Raw genomic sequence first — 26,973 nt, 5'->3', positions numbered from 1 at the left:
AGGTCCACAGATATGGGGGTGTCAATATGGACATATCATTTACTTTTCTAGTTAACCCATTGAAGAAAGCTTGCTCCTATAACAAATAACCTCCCAGATTTTCATTTATTTCTTGCTCAGATAACAGTCCAAGTCAACTGTGTCTACATGGAGGTCAGCTTTCTTCCTGGAGTGACCCAGGGCTACAGGCTGATGACACTCCTTCCTGGACAAGGGAGCCATGGACTCACCTACTGAAGATGCTTCCCCAGCACTCCTGGAAACCCTTGAGCAGCCAACCTAACTTCCTGGCACCTCTTCTGAAAGAGCAAGGAGGGAAAAGAAATGGGGGTGGGGGGCGGTCGATAAAAGCTTCATTCACTGTACACTGCATTGTCTGCAATGGACGAGCCAGCCGTCACCTCCAGGTTTCGGTGGACAAGTGTCTATCAAAGAGGATCTGGAGAACACCTTCCTACATAAAATGGCATGAATAAGCTGGAAAAAGCATAACTTTTATTGTTTAAAAAATCAGGTAATAGTTTTTCTAAAATTTGTAATTAGTGGGGTTTTTGTTTTTTAATAAATTTTTATTGATTTCAGAGAGGGAGAGGGAGAGAGAGAAACATCAATGATGAGCCCTAGTGGGTTTGGCTCAGTGAATAGATCATCAGCCTACAGACTGAAGGGTCCTAGGTTCAATTCCTGTCAAGGGCACATGCTCAGATTGCGGGGGGCGGGGAGGGGGAGCATGCAGGAGGCGACCAATAGATGATTCTCTCCTCACTGATGTTTCTGTCTCTCTCTCCCTCTCCCTTCCTCTCTGAAATTTAAAAAAAAATTTTTTTCAAGAAACATCAATGAGGAGAGAGAATCATTGATCAGCTGCCTTCTGCACGCCCCCCACAGGGGACTAAGCCCACAACCCGGGCATGTGCCCTGACTGGGAATCGAATCGCGACTTCCTGGTTCATAGATCAATGCTCAAACACTGAGCCACGCCAGCCGGGCTGTAATTAGTGTTTAATACATTTGGTGAATCCAGCCTTTTGAATCATGCCTGGAACTTAGATGCTCTATTGTTGTTTATTAGAATAAACACAGGAATGGTAGTGATAACAGTTTAATGAGCACTCTGAAATATGCACTTAGGTGAACTTGCAATCAAATCTGACTTGGCCAAATCTTTAGATAAAACTTTGTACAATAATATCCATTGGAGTTTCTTAGATGATAACTGGTAAGCATTCAATAAATATTGATTTGTATTATCGGAGGTATAATCAGGATCACTTAAATTGCCAAGGTAGACAGAGATGTGCCTGGTATATGTCACTCAGCATTGCTACATGTTTATGCAGGTTGGGTACTATATAGCCCCAGAGAGACACCAGGTAAATAGCTCCCCCTGGGGTTGTGCAGTGCACAGCCTGCAGACAGCTTGCTAATTTCAATGCATCGGTTTTCACAGGTGATTCACCTTGTTCATCCCCAGGACTGAGTGAGCGGGTCTGGTTAAGTGCGTGTGTGGGCTCTCTCTTCCTCACTTCTCCCTCATTCCCCACCTCCCCCTACAAGCTGATGCTCTGGTCAAAGATGTTGCCCTTCCCAGAGAGAGTGCCCTCCAGTCAAGGGGGTGCTTCCAACTCTGCCTGAGCTCTGACTCAAACTCCAAGGGCCTCCTGTGATCCTGGAGCAACGAGTCCCTCGAGACCAGAACTGAATGTGCTTCCCCTTTTTCTAATGAGGCCCTTTTGCAAACATACCTGGCTCTCTTCTGACCCCACTTTTTAAGGTTTGCCTTTTAAATGCCAAGATTCACCTTAGCTCAGCTGACAATGTCACGAATTCAAATACGTTTCCCTTTACTAGCCTCCAAAAAGGCATCAGCTGGGTCCTTCATGTTCCAAAGGCCAATTTTAAACATCCTAGCTTTACGGGCCCAACCTTTGTATTCTAAAATTAAGGAACCATCATTTCAGTCATGGAAAAATAATTATAAAAAGAAAAGAAAAACACGGCCCTCATTCAGCCTGACTTGTGCATACTCACTGAATGTAACACAGTCCTATTTCTTCCTGTTGAAACAACAGGGGCCCCGATATTTCTGATACAAAGTAGAAGACCATGGTCTTGAGAAAACAGGGGTGAACACTAACAAACGTGAGTCACCAGCTGGAGCAAAATACCTGCCATGATAGTCTATTTCCAAATTAGGTGAACTTGTAATCAAACCCGACTTAGCCAACAACTAAAAGTGTGACCCTGGCCTAGTCTGGTTCCCACCTTAAGCTTTAGTTTCCTTATCTGAACCAATGCCAACAGTATAGGGTTGACGGGGGATTGATTAACTGAGCTAATGAATGGAATGTATTAAGTTCCCGATATGGGGTAGGTCTTTCATACCTCATCGCCACCCTTTCATTCATTCGTTATTTCAAGTGCCTACCTATTACTGGCATAATACTAGGGTATCGCTTTATGAGAATCAAAGAAATGTAATAGCTTTGTTCCTTCATGGAGCTTATAATACATTCATTCAATAAACGAGTACTGAGTGTCCACCTTGTGCCAGACGACCTGGTAGGTGTTGGAGTTACAAACATGAATAAAATAAGCCAAGGCCCCAGCCTTCCAGGAGCTCACATTCCAGTGGAGAAGATAAGACATGTAAATACATGCTATCACTTCAGAGTAAGCAAGCATTGCTTGATCTTTTTCAAAGACTCCCCTTTACATAATTTCCCCCAATTCTGGGAACAACATCAGATACATCTGCCAATTATCTCATCCCTACCATCTGAAAAATCTCTCATTCTAGGCCCCCAAGAGCAGTGAAGAAACGACTACCTCTTCTTCCCTGGACCTCTTACTTCTTGCTCTGCTCAGGATCACATGCTACTGCCAAAGCCTTCTTCCACTGCATGTGTGTGACATGTAATTCCAGGTGCATTTTAGAGCAGTCCAAGACTTATGGAGAACTCGTAACTTGCCAGAAAATCTTAAGTCCGGAGTTATAAGCAAGGTAAAGTCTGCTCCTAACAACTTTATGAAATAGGCAGGGTGCCCACTCAGCCAATTCAATGGCTGGTTGTTAAGCAGCGTGGCGGTTCTGAGGAAGGTGCTGGAAATGCAAAGTGGAGGTAGCATGATTCCTGCCATTAAAGAGTTTCACAGTCTGATGGAGAAGGCAAAGAAATCAAGCTTTAACAGAATGGGTAATAAGTGCTGTGTTGGACCATAGATGTTAGAATCAGGGCAGCTAATCTATACATGGATGTTCAGAGCAGCTTTCTGTAGGTGACATGTGCGTAAATCACAGAGCACAAAGTCTTCGAGAAACAGTGCCCTAAGCAGGTGTACCGGTTAATAATGCGGATTTTTTTCAATAGATGGAGTTACACATATGTGGATATATATGCGATTTAATATGTATGCTATTTTGTTGTATTGACAGCAAGCTTCAAAACTTCACGTGTTAAATTTTCTGAAGATGTTAATATCACAGATATTTTTATGCTTAAAAATGTCGAATTTCGTGCCAAAAAAAGAGCATTTGCGGGAAGTTTTAATTCATTACTTTATTTTGAAGAAAAGTGCTGCTGAAAGTTGTTGTATACTTCGGGAAGCTTATGGTGAACATGCTCCATCTCAAAATACTTGTGAACGCTGGTTTAAACGCTTTAAAAGTGAAGATTTCAAAGTGAAAGACAAAGAACGGCCCTGACTGGTTTGGCTCGGTGGATAGAGCGTCGGCCTGCGGACTGAAGGGTCCCAGGTTCGATTCCGGTCGGGGGCATGTACCTTGGTTGCGGGCACATCCCCAGTGTGGAGTGTGCAGGAGGCAGCTGATCGATGTTTCTCTCTCATCAATGTTTCTAACTCTCTATCCCTCTCCCTTCCTCTCTGTAAAAATCAATAAAATATATTTAAAAAAAAAAAAAGACAAAGAACGTCCAGGTCAACCAAAAAAGTTTGAAGACCAACAATGACAAGCATTATTGGATGAAGATGCATGTCAAACTCAAAAACAACTTGCAGAAAGATGAAACGTTGCTCAGCAAACAATTTCTGATCGTTTACAAGCAATGGGAAAGATTTATAGGAAGGAAAATGGGTGCCACATCAACTGAACGAAAGACAAATGGAAAACCGAAGTCATCAGTCAAATGTTGCTTCAACAGCACGAAAGAGTCTTTTTTGCATTGAATTGTGACTGGCGATGAAAAGTGGATTTATTTTGAGAATTCCAAATGCACGAAATCATGGGTTGATCCAGGTCAACCATCAACATCGACTGCAAGGCCAAATTGCTTCGGAAAGAAGACAATGCTCTGCGTTTGGTGGGATCAGGGAGGTGTGGTGCATTATGAGCTTCTAAAACCAGGTGAAACCATTAATACTGATCGCTACTGACAACAAATAATCAATTTGAACCACGCTTTGTTTGTAAAACGACCAAAATGGGCCAGAAGACATGGCAAAGTAATTTTGCTTCATGATGACGCACCATCACACACTTCAAAGCCAGTTAAAGACATGTTAAAAGATCTTGCCTGGGAAGTATGAACCCACCCGCCGTATTCACCAGACCTTGCTCCTTCAGATGACCACTTGTTCTGATCGATGGCACACTTGCTGTCTGAGCAGCACTTCAAAATGTACAAAGAGGTGGAAAACTGGGTCTCTAAATGGTTTGCCTCAAAACAAGAAAAGTTCTATTGGGACCGTCTCCACAAATTACCTGAAAGATGGGGGAAATGTGTAGCTAGCGATGGACATTACTTTGTATAAAGAGCTTTTGATGTTTCTCTTGAAATTATCGTGTTTTCTTTGATTACAAAACCCACCATTATTAACCGGTACACCTAGTAAAAAGGGACTATTTCACTGCAGCTGAGTAGATCCAGCAAGACTTTTTGGAAGAGATTACATTTTAGCTGAAACTTGGACCAAGTCAATGAATTCATGGAAAGAACACGGGAAACAGAAGGGCATGTTTGAGGAATGGGTGGGGTCCTTGACCTGCATCAGGTTTAGATTCGGGGCCACAAGACAGGGAGGGAGACAGACATATTAACAGCAAATCTAGAGTGAAGTAGCACTACCGCACTGGAGAGCTGCTGGGAGGAGTGATGGGCAGCTAAGTTAGAAGAGAGAGTCTGAGGAATGACTCGGTCACCAGGACACCTGCATCCTAAGGTGGCTGCACAGCCTTGAGGTCTGGAAAGACATTCCTGCCTGCTCAGTGGACACGGCATGTAGGGCGCGACTATAGGGTTAAGCCTGGACTGACCTGTTGGCAAAGTCACAAACAAGTCCCAGCTTAGAGGGCACAGTCCTCTTAGCATAATTAGGCTTGACCTTATGAGGCTCCTTAGATCTTATCTGGGAAGCTAATGGGCTGAGGGAGGTGCAGCAAGTGCTGCCAAAACAAGTGAAATTCACAAGAACAGTGTAACTATGGTAACCACTACCTTGTTTACCTCGGACTATAAACTAAACGCTCAGCTTGCCTCTGGATCTCTCTGTGGCCTCAGCGAGGCACAAGCAGATCCATGGAGAATAGAGAGAGAACCTGGCTATGCTGATCATCTGAACGCTGTCTCTGCGTCCCCCCCACCCCCAGCATCCACCTTGGTTCACTGATTTAATCTCTCCCCGCTAGCTAGATATTTGCATTCTTGTCCCTGTGTTTAAACGTTAACCAAAACTTTAGAGCAAACTTCCACCCTACGGGAACTTTGGAAAAGCGCCATCTGTTCCTCGTTCAGACGCCAATGAAGTAAGAAGCCAATCAACTGCCTTTGGGGAGTTGCCCCAGGGCTGCCCGGCTCTGAGGTACCTAACCAAACTTCTGCAGGAATGGGGGGGGGGGGGCTGAAAAAGATGCGAGGGAGCAAAGGGAGCTCGGAGGGCTCCTGGATTTCCCCTCTCCAAAGGGAGGGGCAGGTGAGACAGTACTGAGCTGGAAGCCTGGTTCTCGGCCCACCACCTGACAGTGGCCGAGTCATTCATTTAACCTTTGCAATCTCTCTGCGCCCTGTGTCCCCGCTGGTGGAGTAAGGAGGCTGTGGGCTCCACACCCAAGTATGTAGGGTCTACCCGGTGCCAGTGAGGCGTTTTCCGCCTTCTCTTTCAATTTTCCCAAGCTCCGTGGCAGACTTTACTGGGCCCCTTCTACTCAAGACTTCCAGTTCAGAGTGTTTCACTAACATGTCCAAGGTCACGCGGCCACAAGGCAATACGAGGTTTGACTGTCGCCGTCCTGGCTGGACAAGGGTAAACCTCCCCTACACTGGGGACCCGGGTTCCCATCCCTCAACTACCCCACCGCCCCCTCCTCCTTCTCCCTACACTCCCGGGCAACGCACCCTCTCGCCACCAGCGCTCGGCCGCAGAGGAAAGGCTCTCATTCTACCTCGGGACATTTCTCACGCAGCTCTCCCGCCGAGCGTGCCCCGCCCACGGCGCCCTCGCACAGGATTGGTCCAACTCAGGGAAGCGACCAGGAGGCCCCGATGACCTACACCCCAATCCCCCGCCAGCGCTCTGGGCGCACGCGCTCCAAGCGTGCGTGCGTGCGTACGTACGTGCGTGCGTGTGAGTGAGCACGTGAGGTCCCGGAACGTGCACAGGGGGCGGAGGGGGGGCAGGAAATGGGGATCGAGGGGCGGGGCTGCCGTTGCCATGACAGTGACGTCAGGCGTCGGGGAGCGAACCCGGCCCCTTCCCCGCGCGCGCGCACGCGCGCACACACGGGCTTGCACACACACGCGCGCGCATCGCCGCTCTCCTCAGACACACTGGAGGGAAAGGTCAAACTAAAGGCGAGGGAATGGGGAGGCCGGAGGAGCCGCCGCCGCCGCGCGCCATGACGGACACGGTCGAGGCGGCTTTCTCTCCGCGGACGCCGCCGAGCCGTTGCTCTCGTCGCGCCCCCTGCCCCCGCCCCCTCTCGTGTCCGTTCTTCCCCGCGCCCCCTCCCCCCTGGCGCTCGCGCGGCCACGTGCGCCCTCCACCCCCCACCCCACCCCCCGGCGCCTCGGGCGCGCGTCTGGCCTGGGGCGCGCGCTGGCGGGGAGCGGGTGCCTGAGGGTGGGGGCCGCGGCGGCCGGGCTAGCGGCCTGCTCGCGCGACCCCCGACCCCCGCGGCCGGAGCCCGCCAGGTGAGTGCGGTTGGTGGGGAGAGGTTGTCAGGGAGGACGGGGCACCCGGCGAGCTCAGCCCCCTGGCTGACCCCTTCCGGGGGCGCTGACAGGCGCTCGGGACCCGGCCTCTGGGGGGCGTCGCGGGGTCAGCCGGTCGCGGGGCCTCTTCGGCGCCTCTGCCGCTCGAGGTCGGGCCCCAGAGCGGAGGGGGCTGGGGGCAGGGGGCGTGCAGCCCCCAGGCAGGAGTTGGCCGGGCGGCTGGGGCGTGGGCACCGGCGACGGGAGCAGGTGGGCCGCTCTCTGGGGCGCGGGGAAGGCGGGAGGGGGCGAGGGCCGGCCAGGTGCGCGCGGGGCAGTTGGGAGAAACTCTGCCCTTGGGACGAGGCGCCTTCTACGGCCCCCGCCAGCTCAGGGGGCGGATTTCAGCAAAAACTCGGGGGGAGCGGGCAGCACCGGGTGGACGTGAGCGGGACCGGGACCGGGACCGGGACCGGGACCGGGACCGGGTGGACCCGTCTGGATGGGAAGCAGCCCGGAGCGACTCCGAGTGCGGGGAGCACCCGGTCCCCGTGTGTGGACGTTGCCATGCCAATGCTCGGTGTTTGTTGCTTCTGGTTATTTTAGGACCAAAGGATAAGAAAGTTACTTGGGAGAGAGGGAGCTGCTTGGATGGCCGCGAGCCCTTCCCTGTTTATGCAGGAAGCGGGTTAATCTTTCACACACACACGCACCAGCTGAATCTGTGCCAGGTGGACTTTCAAAATCCTCACTGCGAACTCTGCAGCCCCGAGACAAGGTGATGTTTGTCTCGTGGGTTTCAGGTGACGGCTCGGCGTCCCGCGGGGGGACTGGGAGGACAGGACGCCCAGGCACTTGATCGGCTGCGGCCCGTTCGCAGGGAGCGCTGGAGCCCAGCAGAGCCGAGTCGAGTCGGAGCGGCCGGGGTTAAGCCACCGCCCTGACCCGGTGCCCCCCGCCCGTCGGGAGCGGCCCTGGAGGGGCTGGGAGGCCCGCTCGCTGCCCGGTCCTTGGCCCACCGAAGACCCGGTGCCCGGGCCCAGGTTCCCCTCCTGGCCTCCCCGCTGTTAGCAGGCGTGGGACCCGTTTTCCAGACGTTAGGATGAACTGTGTCCATCGCGAAACTGCTCTCCGTGGAGTCGCTTCGAAATGAGCAAGCGCTGGCTCTGACTTGTCTTTTTTTTTTTTTTCTTTTTCTCCCCATACTTGGAAGTTATTGGGAAATTTCAAAATAGAGTGCTTTCACATCGAGAAGGTTTTTGGAGTCTAGCTTAACCAGGTTACACCAAGTGGGTGAATGTGTTTACACTTTAGAGCTCACCCAAGAGAATGGCTGGTTTGTGAAAAGGCGCAAGAGGGTGATGGCAGAGGAAATGCCCGAGGGGGTCTTCGGTGAAGAAGAGATCAGCCAGGACCCTCCCCGGGAATTTAAGGTTAACTGGTGGGCTCGGCCTGCGCAGGCCCCCTCCTTCACCTAAGCCTGGCGCATGTGTGGGTACTCCCCCTGGTTAAGGATCTTTGGTTATTTGTCCTCTTCGAAAAGTTCTGCCAGGAGAGAAAGAGCCCTCATTTTGAAATTGAGTCCTTGTGGCCCGTCGCCAGGATGCGGAAGGCGCTCAGTCCCAGGTGTAAGCCAGGCTTGTTCAGCCTGGGGTCTCCTTCATTCTTTCTGGGCAGCGATTTCTGTACCTGGTTGTGTGAAGTGATGCCCCTTTGAGATCTTGTCCTATTGGCCATTTCTGACATATGTCTACGTAAAAGCCTGTGGTTGGGGTACCTGAATGTTAAAGCCTAAGACGTCGTTTTCTGTGAGATGTGAATAAATGTTATTTTTGTTTCTCCCTTCTCTGTTTTTAAGGGGAACCCTAGAATTGGGCAGATCAGCACTTACTCAGCGTATCCCCTCCTGTAGGTCTCATTGACCTTGGTGGCATCGTGGAGGTCAGTGTTCATGGAGACAAACAGGTTTTGGTTTCCTTCAGGTGATCGACATATGGGAAAGCGACCTGAGACATGCATATCTTGATATTTTTAAAAATAATTTTTATTGGGCATGTATCGTGATCATTACCAAAAAGAATTCATTGACCTCTTTTGGGGAATACATTTACATCTCTACATTAAAAAAGTCACTCCGTTTCTTTTTTCAGGTTTTCTAGTATTGCTTGTACATGCTGCCACAGATAGATAGCTGATTTTGGGGGTTACATTTTTAGAACTTGGGAAATGGGGAGAAGGCAGTAATGCTGGGATGAAGTTGGCCTATGAAAACAGCTGTGCTCACTTTAAGAAATTTGATATTTACAAATATAAGATTACACAAATAGTGGTTAGTTATGTTATTATATGAGAAGTCCATATTTTACAAAAAAGGGCTGACTAAAAGGTGCCATCAAATAATTAATGCTTTTTTAATGCTACTTATAAAATGTGTTTTGTTTTATGAAAAATCAGTTGGCATACAACAATTTAGCAACAGATTTTTGGCATATTTTAAGATTTATCAGTGCGCTCCTTGAATTGGCTCTTTCCCAAAAATGTTTGGGGATAAAATTAGTGTTTATGGGCTTCTTAAATGCAAAGTTGTGCTACTTATGTGCTCCTTATTAATGTTTTACCCGAATGGGAAAATTGTCATGTGATTTGTGCTTTACCATTTAAGGAATACATTGAAACCTAATTAAAATGCCAGAATTTTATGGTCAGGTTTGTCTGGAACCCCATCCAAGGTAGTTTAGTTACTGAGGTATCAAAAGCACCTTGTTACAAGATATTCTCACTAGGACTGTGGTCCTGCAGCACAGCCCAACAAGTGGCTACAGCACATTCAGAATAAATAGATTTGGTCTAAAGTCCACATGTAGAGAAAACCATTACCTTGAATTTTTCTCTAGGTGCAAATTAATCTCCAGAATTAAAGGCTCGATCTTCCTAAGGTGCAGTTCTATTTAGTCACTTGTGAAAAATTCTATTTTGATAAAAGAACAACTACATACTCTTTAAACTTTCAAGGGAGTTTTTTTTTCTTTTTTCTTTTCGTTAGTGCAGTCGGGTTTATCTGGAATCACAGGAGATATTGAATGATGTTCTTGGGGAGCTTCATTCTGAAATCTCTGCTTTGGTGATATGACAGAAAACTAAGTGTGAAAATACGAGTAAAACTTGTTTATGGGTTAGCTCAAACTTTGTGGGATCAGGGAAAGAGGGAAGAACTAGACACAAACTTTATTAAGGATAATTAATCAAATTTACTTTTCTTTATACTGTTCACGCTTGGCTCTCTTAGAGTGACACCTTTTCCCACTTTTAGAGAAGTCTTATTCTTAGAGAAGGGATTTACAGGATAAGAGCTAAGCGTGCAGGTATATTAGTGTTCAGGTATCTTTTGAGAGCTTTTTAATAGTTTTTGTTTTGTTTCATTCATTAGAAAATAATTTTTTTCATGTTGACTATGGGTTGAAAGCCCAAATTTAGGTTAATGGGTACAGTTTTATTCCTCTTAGCATAATCGAATATTATAAAAACGTAGGGAACAGTTTGAATGATGCCACTGATTTTTTAGTACAGGCTCTTAGTTCCTCTATTGGACAAATGAATAAAAATGAAGATGGAAAATGTGATATTAAAAGAAGTATTTTTTTTTTAAACCCCAAGGGAGTCTCTCAAAGGATTGCTAACTTTAGAGCATGGCAAGGTAAATAAGTTCATTACTGGGACTTATCATTAATGAGGATATGTTATTTTAAAAATTTTCAAGTACGTGCAAAAAAAAAGTAGACTGCGTTTAAAAAATATTTGTGCTAAAATCTGTGAGAAAAGAGGTAATGATTTAGAAATTTTAATTAGAATTTAAGGCTGATTTATGTTCTCAATTTTATTATTTAACCCAGTGTCACTTTTTAAATGTCACTTAATTTTTCTATTCCCAATTTTTTCTGTAAATGTAGTCAGCAGTGCAACATGCTTTATGTAAATTGGGTTTTGAAGTAATATTTGCTAGACTTATTAAGCATAAAATATTACCTAGTACTAATATGTATGTGTAAATCCACCAAGTGGGATTTTAAAATGTTTAGACCTTGTAATCTGCAGAAATTTGGGCAAAAGTTTTCAAAATAAGAAAGGCTGAGTACAGAATTTTAGTCACAGATGACACTGTAAATTGCATTTCGCTCATTGTTCTGAAAGGGTTTTCTTTCACTGTTACATATTTATCTTTTCCGTATTCCAGCCATGCTAGTTTTTAGTGTTGGGTCATCTTATTTGTAGCATCAGTAGAACATTCAGAATGGTAGAAACTCCTCTTTGTTTTACCCCAACTGTCTCATCTGGGAGATTGTTTGAATTTCAGTTATTGAATGTGATTTAATTAGAAATATTTTAAATAGAAAGGTTATTGCAACTTTCACAAGCTAGAGGAAAACATAAATTTATCTTAAATTTATGAACATTTTTGTATATGTGGACAATTAGACACAGTGTGTATAATTTAAAAATCCTATCAGCATTTGTTTTAAGTTAACTTTATTTGACGTGTTGTTAAAATCAACACAGTAATTGTATGGTCTCTTAAAAAATATCTATTCATGGAATATATTTCCTAAACTCGCCCTTACCATAGAGCAGCAGTCGCCAATCTTTCGGTCCGTGGACCACCAGTAGGCGACCGCTGCTCCAAAGGTTTCCTTAAACCAGTGGTGAACAACCTTTCGGGCCTCATGAACCACCCGTTGGCGACCGCTGCCTTAGAGTATGCCCAGAAATGACCCACTGGATGCTAAGTTTTGGACTGAGTTTATGATATCACATGGGATGGTATTTTCCTAACGATGATGTTTTTATTGTTTCTTTTAAAGTAACATTGCTTAAACATGTTTATACGTGAATATATTGTACATACTGATCAAATGATGTACTGAAGGATTAAATTTATATCCTCTGCTTCTCTCCCCTCTTCCTCCTTTCAGTAATTGTCAGTAGTTGGCCTTCAGCCACATGTTGTAAGAGAACTTTTAATACATGATAGGGTGGTTGTTGGTTTTTTTTTCCGTGTTTTATCTGATGGAGAAAAATGAGATTGTTCTGTAGCTCTTAATATATGTTAAGCATTGTTTTGAGAATTTGTTTTAAGTTAATCTGTTTATAACGGGGATGACAATTTAAAATTTATTGGAACTTTTTAAGTGATTTTGTTCCCTGAAAATGTTAATGCAAAGAACAGGGGAGGATAAAGGCAGAAGGAAGGATGGTAGGGATTAGATTGGATTAGATTCGATTGTATAAAGTAAATCAAATTGTTTTATGTAAAACAGTACATCATTAAATACCTTTTCTCTAGGATTGTGACCTTGTTTTTTTATTAGTACTTCTCACTGTGAAGAGTCAAGAGTAGTAAATTGTCAGGTAAGACATGCATGTCTTGACTCAGTTTTACATGTTCCCTCTGGGAACAGATTAGATGGCCACGGGAAAGAAGCAGTTTCACAGTGACAGTCATTCTCAGCGATCACATTTAGAACTCCTAATTTTATAAGGTGAGAGAACAGGTGCTCAAACGACAGGTGGGGAAGGATTTTCACATACAAAATTATTGTAAGGAAATTCAAGTACATCAGTCTTGAAAAGTATTACAATTATTAGTTACAATCATCTACATATATAAAAGGCTAATATGACTGTTTGACCGTTAGCTATGATGCGCACTGACCACCAGGGGGCAGATGCTCAACACACAGGCATGGAAACATGGAACAGACTGAAGACTTTCAGAGGGAAAGTTGGAGGAGGGCGGGAAGAGATTAACCAAAGATTTTATATACATACTAAGGCCCAGTGCATGGATTTGTGCACCAATGGGAGGTCTCTTGGCCTGGTCTGTGCACTCTCACAATCCAGAACCCCTCGAGGGATGTGGGATTGCTGGTTTCGGCCTGATCCCCACAGGCCAGGCCAAGGGACCCCACCGGTGCACCTGCGGGAATTGGGCTGAAACCGACTCTGATATCCCCTGAGGGGTCCTGGATTGCGAGAAGGTGCCGGCCAGGCCGAGGGACCCCACCAGTGCACGAACACCCCCCCGTGCACTGGGCCTCTAGTATAGTCTATATTTTCCAACACTGTATGAGTTTTGAATAAGCTGTGGCCATTATGTCTAACTATAAATTCTGACTTGTAGATTAGAAAGTGCGGTCACTTAAATTATAATTGAACTCAAGAGTGCAAAAGCTGATAATTTATCTTTCTTTTTCTGTACTGTAACTTTTTGTCATTAATTTTGAAGGCCTCATACTATCTCCTTAGTTACATCTAGTTCTGTAATTGAGTATAAACTACGAGAATGAATCCTTATACCTGAGAAGTTAGAATCACAATGGGAGAGGCATGAAGTATATAGAACATGATTGGGAAGATGTAATGACTTCTTTCTGAAGCACTGAATTGAAACTTAGGTAAGAATTGAAACTTAGCTAAAGACTTAGAATTGAAACTTAGGTAAAGGCTTCTGGAGGAAGTTGAGCAGGCTCATTCCAATTTCAACCAGTGCAGTTAACATGATCAATGTTAAGTATGGAAGTGTGCATAATATTTCATTTGAGTGCAGGGTTCTGTTGTTGAAAATAAAGTGTGATAGCCACTATCATTAGCACATTTGATCACATCACTGTCCTTCTTAAAATCCTTGCAATGGTTGGGTCTTTTTATTATGACTTCTAAGACACTTATTTATCTAGCTCCAGCTTCATTCTTCATCTCACATCACTATTTCCCTGGCTTACCTTGTACACCTTGCATTCTAGTTCAATTTAAATTGCTTGTTATTCCCTAAGAGGAAAATGTTATATCTCCATGCCTTTGCACATAGAACTGCTGTCATTCTTGCCATATTAGGTGGAACTCTGTTCCCTTGGGAACCTTGGTCATAGCTCCCTAAAAGCACTTACTTTCATTGTTTTGTAACTGTGGCCTCCCTTGAGAGCAGAGACCATTTAATTTATCTTTGTATCCATACTACTAGGTGTTTGTTAAGTATTCAAAGGTCTGTTGAATAATTGCATTTAGAATTTGAGAAGTAGTAGAATTACGCTAATGCACACTCATGTGAATAAAACATCCCAGATCTTGCCAGTGCAAAGTATTTATAGTGACATAGTGTCACATACTTATGCTTTATAAAAAGGCTCCCACTTACACATATGAAGAATAATAAAGCCAAAATATGTATTACATAGAAAGATTAGATTAGATTAGTTGTGCTATTGGCTTAAATGAAGTGATGTATTGGATATTGGATTCAGTCATCTGATCTTAAAAGTTGTGAAAGCATCTATAATAATAAAAGTGTAATATGCTAATTAGGCCAAACAGCTGAACGTCCTTCCAGATGTCCTTCCAGATTAAGCTGTGGTGGCGGGGCCCAAGGCAAAGGCAGTTAGGGGAGATCAGGCAGGCAGGCAGAGAGGTTAGGAGCTAGTGGTCCCGGATTGCAAGAGGGATGTCCAACTGCTGGTTTAGGCCCTATCCCCAGTTGGACATCCCCTGAGGGGCCCAGATTGCGAGAGGGTACAGGCCAGGCTGAGGGATGCACATACACACACACACACACACACACACACGCGCGCGCGCGCGTGAATTTCATGCACCAGGCCTCTAGTTTTAATAGTAATTCTGTACAGTCTTGATTGCTGATAAACATTTTTCTTCATATATGATTAAAGCTAATAAACTCAAAAAAGGTCTTCAAATATCAAAGTGTGGATTTTAGTGATACCTACCCATAGAGGTTAAAGAATGGGTCCTGAAGCAGTCCTGCCTGAATTCATATCCCTTTCCCACCTGCCTATAGCTGTGTGATCCTGTGCAGTTACTTAACCATTCTGTGCCTGTCTTTTCTGACCTGTAAAATGAGGATGTTGATCATATTATTTTAAATGGCTGTGATGAAGGATATACATGAGTTAGTGTATGTTGAGCACTTAAGTATGCCCAACACACAGAAAACATTCAGTTTATGTTATCTATAATTAGTTTCTAGTGGCTTCTTAAACAAATAATGTTTATTGTGCATCATTTCCATCTTTTAAAAAGAGTTGCTTTAATATACAAGTATTTAATTTAAAAGAAATTTTGTATTTTAGTTAGTTATATTTTCAAACGGGCAACTATTTTATCTCTTTACTGACTCATTCTCCCACCTCCCAGTGGAATGTAGACTGTTTTTGTCAGAGGGGTTGTCGGGGAGATTTGAAACTCTGTTCTCCTGATCCTGCCGCAGAGCATTGTGTTCCCATGACTTGCGCAGTTCTTGGTAGTGCCCACAGAGAGGAGCAATAAATAGCAGGCTAGGCATCCAGTGACAAGCTCGACAAGCCTCAACCTGTACCAAATGCGTCCTAAACTCGCATGCTCCCTTGCAGAGGATAGGTGTTCAGCTTTTTTTTTTTTTTTTTTTACATTTTCCTTTACTTTTTTGGCTTGGAAGAATAGATGTTTAAAAATCTGAATGTACATTCATTCCAAAAAGGCACATAACAAGTTTACTTTAAAAGTCAATGAACTTTTTTTTTAGTTCATATTTTATCTATGTACCTGCAGTGAGGGCAATAAGTAGGGTGTCAGTAGTTTATGTTAGTACAGTGAAATCCTGTTAAATATGTTCATTTAGGATGCAGAGAAAAATTTTTTTTTATTTTTTTATTTTTTAAAAATCTTTATTCAGATTATTACATTTGTTCCTCTTTTCCCCCCCATAACTCCCCTCCTCCCAGTTCCCGCCCCACCCTCCGCCCTCACTCCCCACCCACTGTCCTCATCCATAGGTGCACGATTTTTGTCCAGTCTCTTCCCGCATCTCCCACACCCCTTTCCCCCCCAAGAATAGTCAGTCCATTCCCTTTCTATGTCCCTGATTCTATTATGATCACCAGATTATTTATTCACTTGATTCTTAGATTCACTTGTTGATAGATGCATGTTTGTTGTTCATAATTTGTATCTTTACCTTTTTCTTTTTCTTCCTCTTCTTAAAGGATACCTTTCAGCATTTCATATAATACTGGTTTGGTGATGATGAACTCCTTTAGCTTTTCCTTATCTGTGAAGCTCTTTATCTGACCTTCAGTTCTGAATGATAGCTTTGCTGGATAAAGTAATCTTGGTTGTAGGTTCTTGGTATTCATCACTTTGAATATTTCTTGCCATTCCCTTCTGGCCTGCAAAGTTTCTGTTGAGAAATCAGCTGACAGTCGTATGGGTATTCCCTTGTAGGTAACTGAGTTTCTTTCTCTTGCTGCTTTTAAGATTCTCTCTTTGTCTTTTGCTCTTGGCATTTTAATGATGATGTGTCTTGGTGTGGTCCTCTTTGGATTCCTTTTGTTTGGGGTTCTCTGCGCTTCCTGGACCTGTAAGTCTATTTCTTTCACCAGGTGGGGGAAGTTTTCTGTCATTATTTCTTCAAATAGGTTTTCAATATCTTGCTCTCTCTCATCTTCTGGCACCCCTATAATTCTGATGTTGGTACGCTTGAAGCTGTCCCAGAGGCTCCTTACACTATCTTCGTATTTTCGGATTCTTTTTTCATTTTGCTTTTCTGGTTGGGTGTTTTTTGTTTCTTCGCATTTCAAATCTTTGCCTTGATTCTTGCGCTCCTCTGGTCTGCTGCTGGGAGTCTGTATAGTATTCGTTATTTCAGTCCGTGTATGCTTAATTTCTAGTTGGTTCTTTATCATAGCATCGAGGGTCTCATTAGATTTCTTGAGGATCTCACTACATTTATCGGCGGCTTCTAGACAGTTCTTAAGAGACCTTAAAAGTGTGGTTCTGAACTCAATATCCTCCATTGACAGTTGTGTCCTGTTTCTTTGTCTCCGCATTTTTTATGCTTTCTTGGTGCACCCCCTAGTCGTCTTTGTGCACAGTCTTGTTGTAGTTAAGCCTTGATTGTTGTCGGCAATACCGGGGGTGATTTGACCTCCAGGCTAACTGGCTATGAGAGTGCAGAGAAAAATTTAAGTGAAGAAGAAATTTGTATCCCAAGATATTTTGCAAAGAGTAGCTATAATAAGAAATGAAACACATATAATACTCAGTGTGTCTTTATGGCCTGCTATGGCTTTCTCGTGTGTAACAATCCTGTATAATAATAGCCTAATTTGCAAATCGACCAAACGGTGGAATGACTGGTTGCTATGATGCGCACTGACCACCAGGAGGCAGACGCTCAACACAGGAGCTGCCTCCAGCCCACAGAGGGAGGTGACCAGGAGCAGGGGGCAGAGCCAGCCAAGGCAGGTGTCAGTGAGGGCCTTCCCCTCCCCCACCATCGCCCTGCTGGTCACCCCACAGATCAACCCTGATTCCCTGCCAGGCCTAGAGACCCTACCTGTACACAAATTTCATGACTGAGCCTCTAGTTAAAATATAATGAGAAATTAGTGCATAACTTTAAACTATTTTAGTAAAGGAAGAAATTTTGAAAAACAATTTTGAGTTTACTAATTGAGTGATTTTAACGTGAGGGGTTGGGATATAAAGATAAGTCAGGTGTTATCTTTATACACTACTTATCACCTACTGGGGAGACCAGAGTATGCAGAGAATGTGTGGGGAAATGGAAGCTGGAAATGAGGGGGAAAGTACTAGATTTTGAATAGAGTAAGGAAACAATAAGACATTAGCAAGGGATCATTTTGAAATGCCAGTGGCATGTGTGAAATGCCCATGGGAAAATTGAATACTTATTCAAGTTGATCGATACACTAGGAATTACTGTCTTGTAATTACAACACTAGTTTAGTATTAGCAAATTTTTGCTTGATTGCCATTGTAGGAACTTATAAAATATTTTTTTGCACCTCCTTGGAAATTACAGGAGTTAGGTCACACCAGGAAAAACAACGTGCAGAATTCTGTTTTGACTAAGCCTATTTCCTCTGTGCAAACCAAGACACTGTGGCTGTATTTAATGTTATCTAGCTGGAAATTTCATTTCCCTTCCCCAGCATGCCTTTCTGTGCCTGTTAAGCCAAACAATTTGTTTTACTTTTTACTTCAGTTCTTGTTTCTTGTTGTTGTTATTAGTATTACTATTTAATCAGAAAAGAGAAATACTGTTTGGACATTTTCAAATGCCTCAAAAAATGCTCAGTTACATAGAGGAGTAAGTTAGAGTTGTTCCACCTACATCCATCTCTATCATGTTGTCATCCACCCTTCTTGTTTTAGAATGTTTCCAGTTAGAAATAACTTCCCTTTGAGCTAGATCTGTTTCCCTAACTTTCACTTCCTGGTCTTTGGCAATCTAGAGCTATGTATGTGACAGTCAGTCTTCTTACAAACAGTAACCCTTAAAGTATCTGAGAATGACTGTTAAATCCTACTTAAGTCTTTTTGATGCGCTAAGGGGGATAAGCCCTAATTCTCAAACCATATGCACATGACATAGTATTCAAACCTTTCTCCATCCACATCGCTAAACTCAGGACAAAGTCTGTTTGTCACTATACCTCTTAAAACATGGTGGCCAGAGCTGAACTGACTACTTCCGATGTGGCTGGACAATTGCTGAAGACAATGAAGCTATTATCCGGATACTGTGCTTCTATTAATGCAGCCTGAAATTTGCATTAACGTTTTCTGGCAGCCACATTACCCTTTGATCATATTGAGCGTATGGCCAACTAAAACCTTGTTGTTTTTTCCCTGTGAACTGCTTTAAGTCTAATCTTTCTTATTCTTGCCAGTTGATACTTTAAAAGTAAATGCCAGATATTATGTATTGCATTATATAAAAGTTGAAATGAATTTATCTTTATCAAATTTCACCCTATTTGACTATGTATCTGAAGATAACAGCTAAAGCACAGTTTTCATGGGGCTTTCACAAATATTTTATTTAATCTTTGCAACAACTATCCAAGAGTCAGAAGAGAAAAATTACTTTCCACTAAGTCAGGAATTGGCAGACATAACACTTCATCCCAGGCTTGTGATTGCAGATCCCATGCTCATCTCATTGTTGCTCACCGTGTAAGCATTCAGTTTGTCCTTTGCTGTGTGACCAGCACCCTGTGGCTGGCACATTCAGTGAACAAGACGGAGTACAGTCCCTGTCCTTCCGTGTTTATGGCCTGGGATATAAATAATTACCTCCAGGCACTGAGCACGTTCTGTTGGGAAGGCTCTGGTAAATTGTAGTATTGTTCAAAATGTTTGTGCTCTCGACCAGGGTCCTCTGCAAGAGGACTATATTTCCCACTCTGTTGATACCAGGTTTGGACACTTGGTTTTCCTTGACCAGTGAAAATGTTAGAGGAAGTGACATGTCAGACATTTGAGCAGGTGTTTTAAACTCCGTCTTATGGTTCTGCTGGTGTTCTTTTCTTTCTCTCATAGAACCAGCATGCTTTGGCTAGGGCCGGTCCCAGGACGACGGAGCCTTCAGACTGGGTCCCAGGATGTCGGAGCCTCGCTGAAGCTGATTCACAGTAGACGTTTATGTAAGTGAGAAACAAATGCTTGTGTCGTAGGCACCGTGATATTAGAGCCATTCGTTACCATGGAGTTATGTAGCCCAAGCAAAGTGTATTCTGACAATATTGCAGGTGCTCTAGGAAGATCAATAAGACTGTGCTCAAGGAGCTTGCAGTCCAGTTATTCATAGTTGAGGAAGAAGCGAGTATATATAGATGAAAAGGCCTTTGAATTTGAGGATCTTTCCTGACCTTCACCTTATCCCTAGGCTGGATTTGTTGATACGTTTTAAATCCTGGGTCTGTGGTCCAGCTACTTACTGTCACAACTCATCTCCAAAATTTGATAAGCATGTTTTCTATGTCCTTTTGTGAAGCAAATGTTTAAGAGAATGGGCTTCTGCAGTATAGCCATCAGAAACTTTCTTCATAAATCTGTTTATCAGCAATTACTAGGTCACCTAAGAATCTGTCTAGTTGAATTATTTTGCCAACATATCTAGAAAAATATTATGTGATCCTAGGTTCCATATGAATTTTATTTGTGAGCGTTCAAATTTCTCTTTGCCATAGCTGTGCCATACCCCTCACTCACTCTGCAGGGGGTTTTAGAGACAAACCCCAGGGGAGGATTCTGCAAGAAATTCCCTTACCTGAGAAGCTGAGGAGTACATGGCCAAGGTTCAGGGGAACTCTTGAAACCTGTGAAATAATTACATGTAAATCTTTATGTAAATACACATTGTTCTGGGCCGTAACTTTCATCAAATTACCAAAGGGAATCGAGTCTCCTGGAAGGGTATATCCCTGCTGTAGACCGAGACTAGAATACATTGGAGAGCACACATGTTTAGGAGCAGGTGGGCCAGAAAGTTCTAGAGTTTTGCATGGATTCTGCATCCATTCTCATGGCCCTTCTTTCTCATTCCTTAGAAATTACCAAATTTGCAGATGCATTTAATGTCTTAGGATGTGATTTTTCTTGATCTATAAATATGAATTAAAAGCAATTCCTTCTTTTTGCTCTCTCCTAGCTCAAGCTTCAATTTCTTTTTATCCCTTTAATCCTTATTTACCCTTCCCAGATTAAAGATTTTTTTTCTTGTTTAAAAAAAGGTGACTTTAAAAGGAGTGAAATAGATTTAGGTTATCTTTGGCAATTGATCCTAAGTAAGGCTTTATTTATTTCTGCTGAAAAGGCATTTTTAAGGCTTGACATTCTTCCTTAACACTTGCGATGAAAATTTTTTTTAATCCTCATCTGAGGATATTTTTTCCACTGCTTTTTAGAGAGAGTGGGGGCTGGGGAGAGAATTATTGATGTGAGAGAGAAACATCTATTGGTTGCCTCCTGCACCCATCCTGGGGAACGAATCTGCAACCCAGGTATGTGCCCTTGACTGGGAATTAAAACCACGACCCTTTGGGGCACAGATCGACACTAACCATTGAGCACACTGGCCAGGACTCAACTTTTTAAAAACAACTGTATTGAGATATAATTATTATACTTAAAATGTACAATTTTATGAGCTTCGACATATGTTTATACACATAAAACCATCACCATAGTCAAGACACTGAATGTATCTATTATGACCCCCAAAAGTTTTCTAGTCTCTTGGTACTCCCCTACCTCCCTGTATTCCCCAGGCAACCACTATTTGTTTTCTTTACATTAGTTGGCATGTCCTGGGTACATTATACAGTCATTTTTAGCCTAGCTTCTTTTCATCCAGGATGATTATTTTGAGGTTTAGCCATTTTGTAGTGTGTGCCAATCATTTCTTTTTATTGCTAAGTGGTTTTCCATTTTGCAGACATGCTGTAGTTTGTATATTCTTTCACCTCTTGATAGACATTGGGTTGTTTCTAGTGTTTGGCGTTTAGAAATAAAGCTGCTGTTGCCCAGCTAGTGTGACTCAGTACTTGAGCATTGATTGACCCAGGAACCAAGAGATCACCAGTTAGATTCCCAGTCAGGGCACATGCCCAGGTTGCAGGTTCAGTTTCCATTAGGGGGTGTGCAGGAGGCAGCTGATTGATGTTATTTCTCTCTCATGGGTGTTTCTATTTCTTTCTCCCTTCCTCTCTCTTTAAAAATCAATAAAAAATATTTTTAGAAAGAAAGAAAGCTGCTGTGAACATCCATGTACTAGTATATGCCTTTGTATGGACATATGCCCTCATTTATCTTGGGTAAATTCCTAGGAGTGGAATGGTTGAATCATATGGTAGGGGTGAGTGTGTGTGTGTGTGTGTGTGTGTGTGTGTGTGTGTGAGAGTGAGAGAGAGAGAGAGAGAGAGAGAGAGAGAGAGAGAGAGATTTATTTTAAGAAATTGACTCACATGATTGGAGGAGCTGGCAAATTCAAAATCCACACAGTACTGGCCAGCAGGCTCGAACCTCAGACGAAGGTTGATGTTGCAGTCCTGATAGGGTAGGTCAGCAGGCTGGAAACTCGGGTAGGATTTCTGTTCCTGTCTTGACACAGAATTCCTTCTTCCCCAAGAAACCTCAGGGGTTTTTTTGTTCTGAAAGCTTCAACTGATTGGATGTGGCCCACCCACAATACGGAGGGAAATCAGTGTCAACTGATTGTGGATGTTAATTACATTACATCTACACAATACTTCCACAGCAACACCTAGACTCGTGTTTGACCAAATATCTGGGCACAAAGCCTAGCCAAATTGATGCTTAAAATGTAACTGTCACGATGCCAAAATATTCTTAAGTCCAGTTTCTGGTTGTTTCTACTTCACTAGTTTTTGTTTTTAATTGTAGCCTTTTTTTCACTGATCTTAAACAAATGAAGCAGTCTTTTCATTCTGGGTTAACATCATCTTCCATCTTTTCAGCCATATCCTTTAAAAATGTGAATTATTTCAGACACTTCCTAATGTCATTACTTAACCTCTTTTCTTGTTTATTTGAACCAGCTGACAGAATTGGCAGTTTCATTTTAGAATCTGTCATACCTCATTTGAGTCATCTTTTTATTATTTTTTTTATCTTCATAGGGTTATAGCAGTTCTTAAGTATTTTAGAAGTTTAAAATGTAGGTGGATTTAGAGTCTAGAGAACCTAGGTAATTAGCAGAGTGGAGGTGCTGATACCCAAAAAGGAAACCGAAAGTTTGGGAGTAAAGCCCTAGCCAGGGGGTTTGGGTAGAGCGTTATCCAATACACCAAAGGTCGTTTGTTCCATCTCTGGTCGAGGTGAAAATGGGAGGCAACCGATTGATGTTTCTCTCTCCCTCTCTCTAAAATTAATAAACATATCCTCAGGTGAGGGGGAAAAATAGAAAGTTTGGGTGTAAAGATACAAGTTCATATTTTCAGCATCACCTTTATGCCATTCTCTTTCTTTGATCAGGTCATTAACTTTTTTGAGCCTCCATTCTTAATGTGTAAAATGAAGCCATCACAAAGTTAAGTGAGGAAAGATAAGCAAGGTCTCTGCTCTCATAAAGCTCCTGTCCCTGTCCCAGTGGTTTGACAGGAGAGGCAAACAGTAAAGGAACAAACTACGGAGTTTCAGTCGTGATAAGAGCTGTGAGGAACATCAGAGAAGGAGATGTACCCGCCCGCCCCGATAACGCTCTTCCCTGGGTAGGCGGGGAAGACCGCTTTGAGGAGGTGACCTTTGAGTGGTCCCCAGAAGGATATGAAGGAACCAGCCATGTGAAGATCTGTGTGACAAGTTGGCAGAGAGAAGCCTGGAGATGGCAGAGAAGTCACAGGGCCAGCTCGTGCAGTGCCTCACAGGCACTGTGAGGACTGGGTGGGTGTCATTCTGAGTGCCAAGGGGAGCGATTGCAGGGTTTCAGGAAGGGCCATGGCACGATCATTAGATGGAAATGTTGCCGTGGGCCTTTGGAAATACGAACCTAGCTCTGAGACATCAGCAACCTACATACTTGAGTATCACTTGGATTTCTAGTTGCCCAAGTTATATTAGCATAAAGTATTTATTTTCCCAGATAGATAAATCCTAGACATTCTTGATCAAAGCCAAGTCTGGGTTGTGTAAAACAAATACTATTTTATTTTATCTTTTACATTTTGTTAAAACTTGTTATGCACTTACATGTATTTTCAAAAATAATGTTCTGTGGATTGTTTTTTATATGTGGCAGTTGACTAGCCTAGCAGTAAAGAACACAACTTTGGTTTCAGGTTTATTGACCACATAGAAGCACTCAGCAAGCATTGACGTGTCTTTATTACTGGAATACAGTGCCATCATACAGTCATGGAGTTACTGAGAGGAAAAGACTTTAAGAATTATTTAGTCTTAACTTCTTCCTTTTATAGAAGAAACTACTTAGATCCAAAGAGGTTAAATGGCTCACATTATGTAAACACTAGAGGCCCAATGCACAAAAATTCGTGCAAGAGTAGGCCTTCCTTCCCCTGGCTGCCAGGACCGGCTTCCCTCCGGTCCCGGCCTCGTCCTGTCTAATTAGCATATTACCCATTTATTATTATAGATAAAAAAAATTAAAATAAAATGAGCCTCCCAGTCATAGGATGAAAGGTCCTTGAGACAGAATATGGAACCAAGGAAAAGACAGTGACATCAGTTTGCTTACTGCGTGCTGCCTTCCTTGTTGCTCGTTCATATTACACCTATGGTATTTTACACTTATCCCTTAACTAAGGCTGTTGGGATGAATTAGGCAGTCCCTCCCTTGGTGTGGAAACAGAAGTCAACAAACAGTTGCCACATAAGTTAAATGCCCTGATAGAGGCAAGCTCAGTGTGTTGTGGAAGGACGCGATGGGTGTGTCTGTGAGGTGCTCCAGGTTCAGGATCTGTTTACTTTCAGAGTCCGAGGTGCTTGGGCCCTTATTTTGGTGAAATGTACATTATACTGCCTCAGCTCTTGGCCTTCCGTGTGCTATTTTGCGCCGCCTTCCTCCCCCCACCCCCACCCCCACCCACCCCCGCCATAGCCCTGGACCAAATGTAGGTGAATTTGAAGTCCCTACATTGGACTGTATCTCACAGCCCCTGTCTGACCAGTAAAACTTGTCCTGGCAGCCCTCTCTGTTCCTGCCACCTGGGAGCCCTGAGGCCTCAGTGCCGACCCACGGCAAATGATAAGGCACCTCGATGTCAGATTGGCTTGTTTTAAATAGAATTACAATTTGAGACTAATTTAAGAATAGTTGATGCAGATTTTATTTGAAAAATTCTTAAAGTAGGAATGATCCTTTTTTTCTTTATTTTGGCTCGTTTGCCATATATGTTTTTGAGGGTGGCCATTCCTAAGAACACTAGTACATGAAGTTCACTATTGATGTGCTAACACTTCTTGAATCTTAAGATAAGGAACCAAAATACATTCAGACTACAAGTAGGTAAAGTAGCACTGCTATAATTATGGAGAAACAGTAATTTCTTTCTAAGCCTTCCTCTTTTAAGAGCTTATAATTTTCTTTATAACCTAAACATTATCCCTTGGATAGGTATGTTTTATTCTTGCTCTTGATTCTGTGTTATAAAGTTTGGTTAAAAAAAATGAAGATATTAACTTTATGTCTTTCACACAAAGAATGTTCATATTTGTATTTTTTTTGGGGGGGGGGGTGGTAAGACTCAATTCCATACCCCTAAGTCTGCCTTAGTTTGGAAAGTAATATCTTTCTCTACAAGGAGTATCTTTGACAATGTGTGTGTGTCTATATCAAAACCCGCAAGTATGGCATACACTGTCTAGAATACTGGATGCTCAGTTCCTGGTGACTGTATTATATTGGCACAGAGTATTAGATGGCAGCTTGTTTTGGCAGTCTAATGTAGTGGGTGATCGGGCATTCTCCATCTCTTGGGTCACATGAGGATAAAATGATCCATCTCCCAGGCCTGATGAGGAAGGAACTAGAATTTGAGAAGTATTTTTTATGAAGAGTGAATAAGCTGTCTGTAATGAATGATTTTAGCATGCATAGAAAACATCGTCAGCTGTACTAAATATAACACTGTCATCTCTGGGAAGGTCTCTGCAGTAATTACCCATCCTCTCAGCTGACAGTGGAGCCATGTAGCACAGGTGAGAGCAGGTGTGGGAGAGCCAGGCCGCGGGGCTCAGAGCCAAGTCCACCAGCCACTCTGTGGCCCTGAGCAGACTGCTTTCTGTCTTGTGCCCTTCATTACAAAAAAGAGGATAGTAATGAGTCCCCACCTCACAGGGCTGCCATGAGGATTAGATGAGTTAACATACGTGACACACTTAGAACACTGTCTCAGACATAGTAAGCACTAGATGCGTGTTAATTGTTCCTGTTATTCATGTGTACGTATAATACATTTTAAGTGGCTGGTTTTACTGGTGAAGTTTTCATAGAGAATTTGGCATTTGAACTGGGCCTTGAAGGATAAGCAAGATTTATAAATTGAAAATAGGAAATTGAAAATAGAAAAGTCTCTGTGAACAAAGTTGCGAAGAGGAGGTAAAGAATCTTCTTCCCTCGCCCTCCCCCCACCATTTGTCACACACTGTCTGTGCGCCCGACACCAGCTCAGCATTTGACAAGCATTGCAGTACCTTCCTCAGTCCGCACTGTCATCCTACAAGGTGAGCACTTACATTCTCATGTCACAGAGGAGGCACAGAAAAGCCAAGTCACTTTCCCAAAGTCACAAAGTTAAATGTTGGCCTAGTTCTGTCTACGGTGAAGCTCAGGTTTCCACTTATTATCCTATCAGAAAATGCTTCCAAACAACATTTCAAAGGGTGACTGTCATGGTTGGAGTTCTAAACGTTAATTGAATTATGCTATTAAGGATGCTGCAGTCATTTGGTCGCAGGGAGAGAGACTGGACACTGATCTGGTCATTTCAGAAGGTCAGAGACAAGCGCTTGCCAGTGCCTGTTGGATGTGTCCTTGTCATTCTGGCTGGATGGACGTACTTGTTTTTTCTGGATTGAGAATGACAGTATTTCGGTTGTGAGGTGTTTATTATTTTTTAGTAGAAATTGCACACTTTCCCCAGTGGCATCCTGGCTGGCTGACTGGGACTTCCATGCTTTTCACACTTGCAGTGACTAGAATTGACTGCTGTTCAAGCCCCTTTTCCGTTCCCTACCTCAGAGGAGTGTCCACCTCTGCTTCCCAGTCTCCAACATTTAGGTGTTCACGTTTTTGAGGTTTGATTGGAATATAATTAGGATGTCCTAATTCTGCTGCCGTTTATTCCATCTTCTAGCTACTTTGTCGCACTTGTTTTTAAAACTTTAAGGGCATGTTATTGGGACTGGCGAGGCCCAGAAATCAGGATTTTAAAAAGATTCCCAGGTGATTCTACTGTGCAGCCAAGGTTGAGAACCACTGGCCTGGATGGATCAG

General features: G+C 43.2%; 1 protein-coding gene and 1 long non-coding RNA gene across 2 annotated transcripts in view; both read right to left on the bottom strand.

Moving 5' to 3' along the window:
* The window catches only part of LOC132219770 (uncharacterized), a 66,217-nt gene extending 59,730 nt beyond the window's left edge, over positions 1–6,487 (bottom strand). Inside the window, exon 1 of the long non-coding RNA XR_009449610.1 lies at positions 6,354–6,487. This is a non-coding gene — a long non-coding RNA (uncharacterized LOC132219770). The remainder of the gene's footprint in view (positions 1–6,353) is intronic.
* CCN4 (cellular communication network factor 4) overlaps positions 1–26,973 on the bottom strand; it is a 967,918-nt gene that overhangs the window by 436,686 nt on the left and 504,259 nt on the right. The window lies entirely within an intron of this gene.

The sequence above is a fragment of the Myotis daubentonii genome, chromosome 17, assembly GCF_963259705.1.
Source record: "Myotis daubentonii chromosome 17, mMyoDau2.1, whole genome shotgun sequence".
NCBI lineage: Eukaryota > Metazoa > Chordata > Mammalia > Chiroptera > Vespertilionidae > Myotis > Myotis daubentonii.
This window is presented reverse-complemented; position numbering and strand designations above follow the sequence as displayed.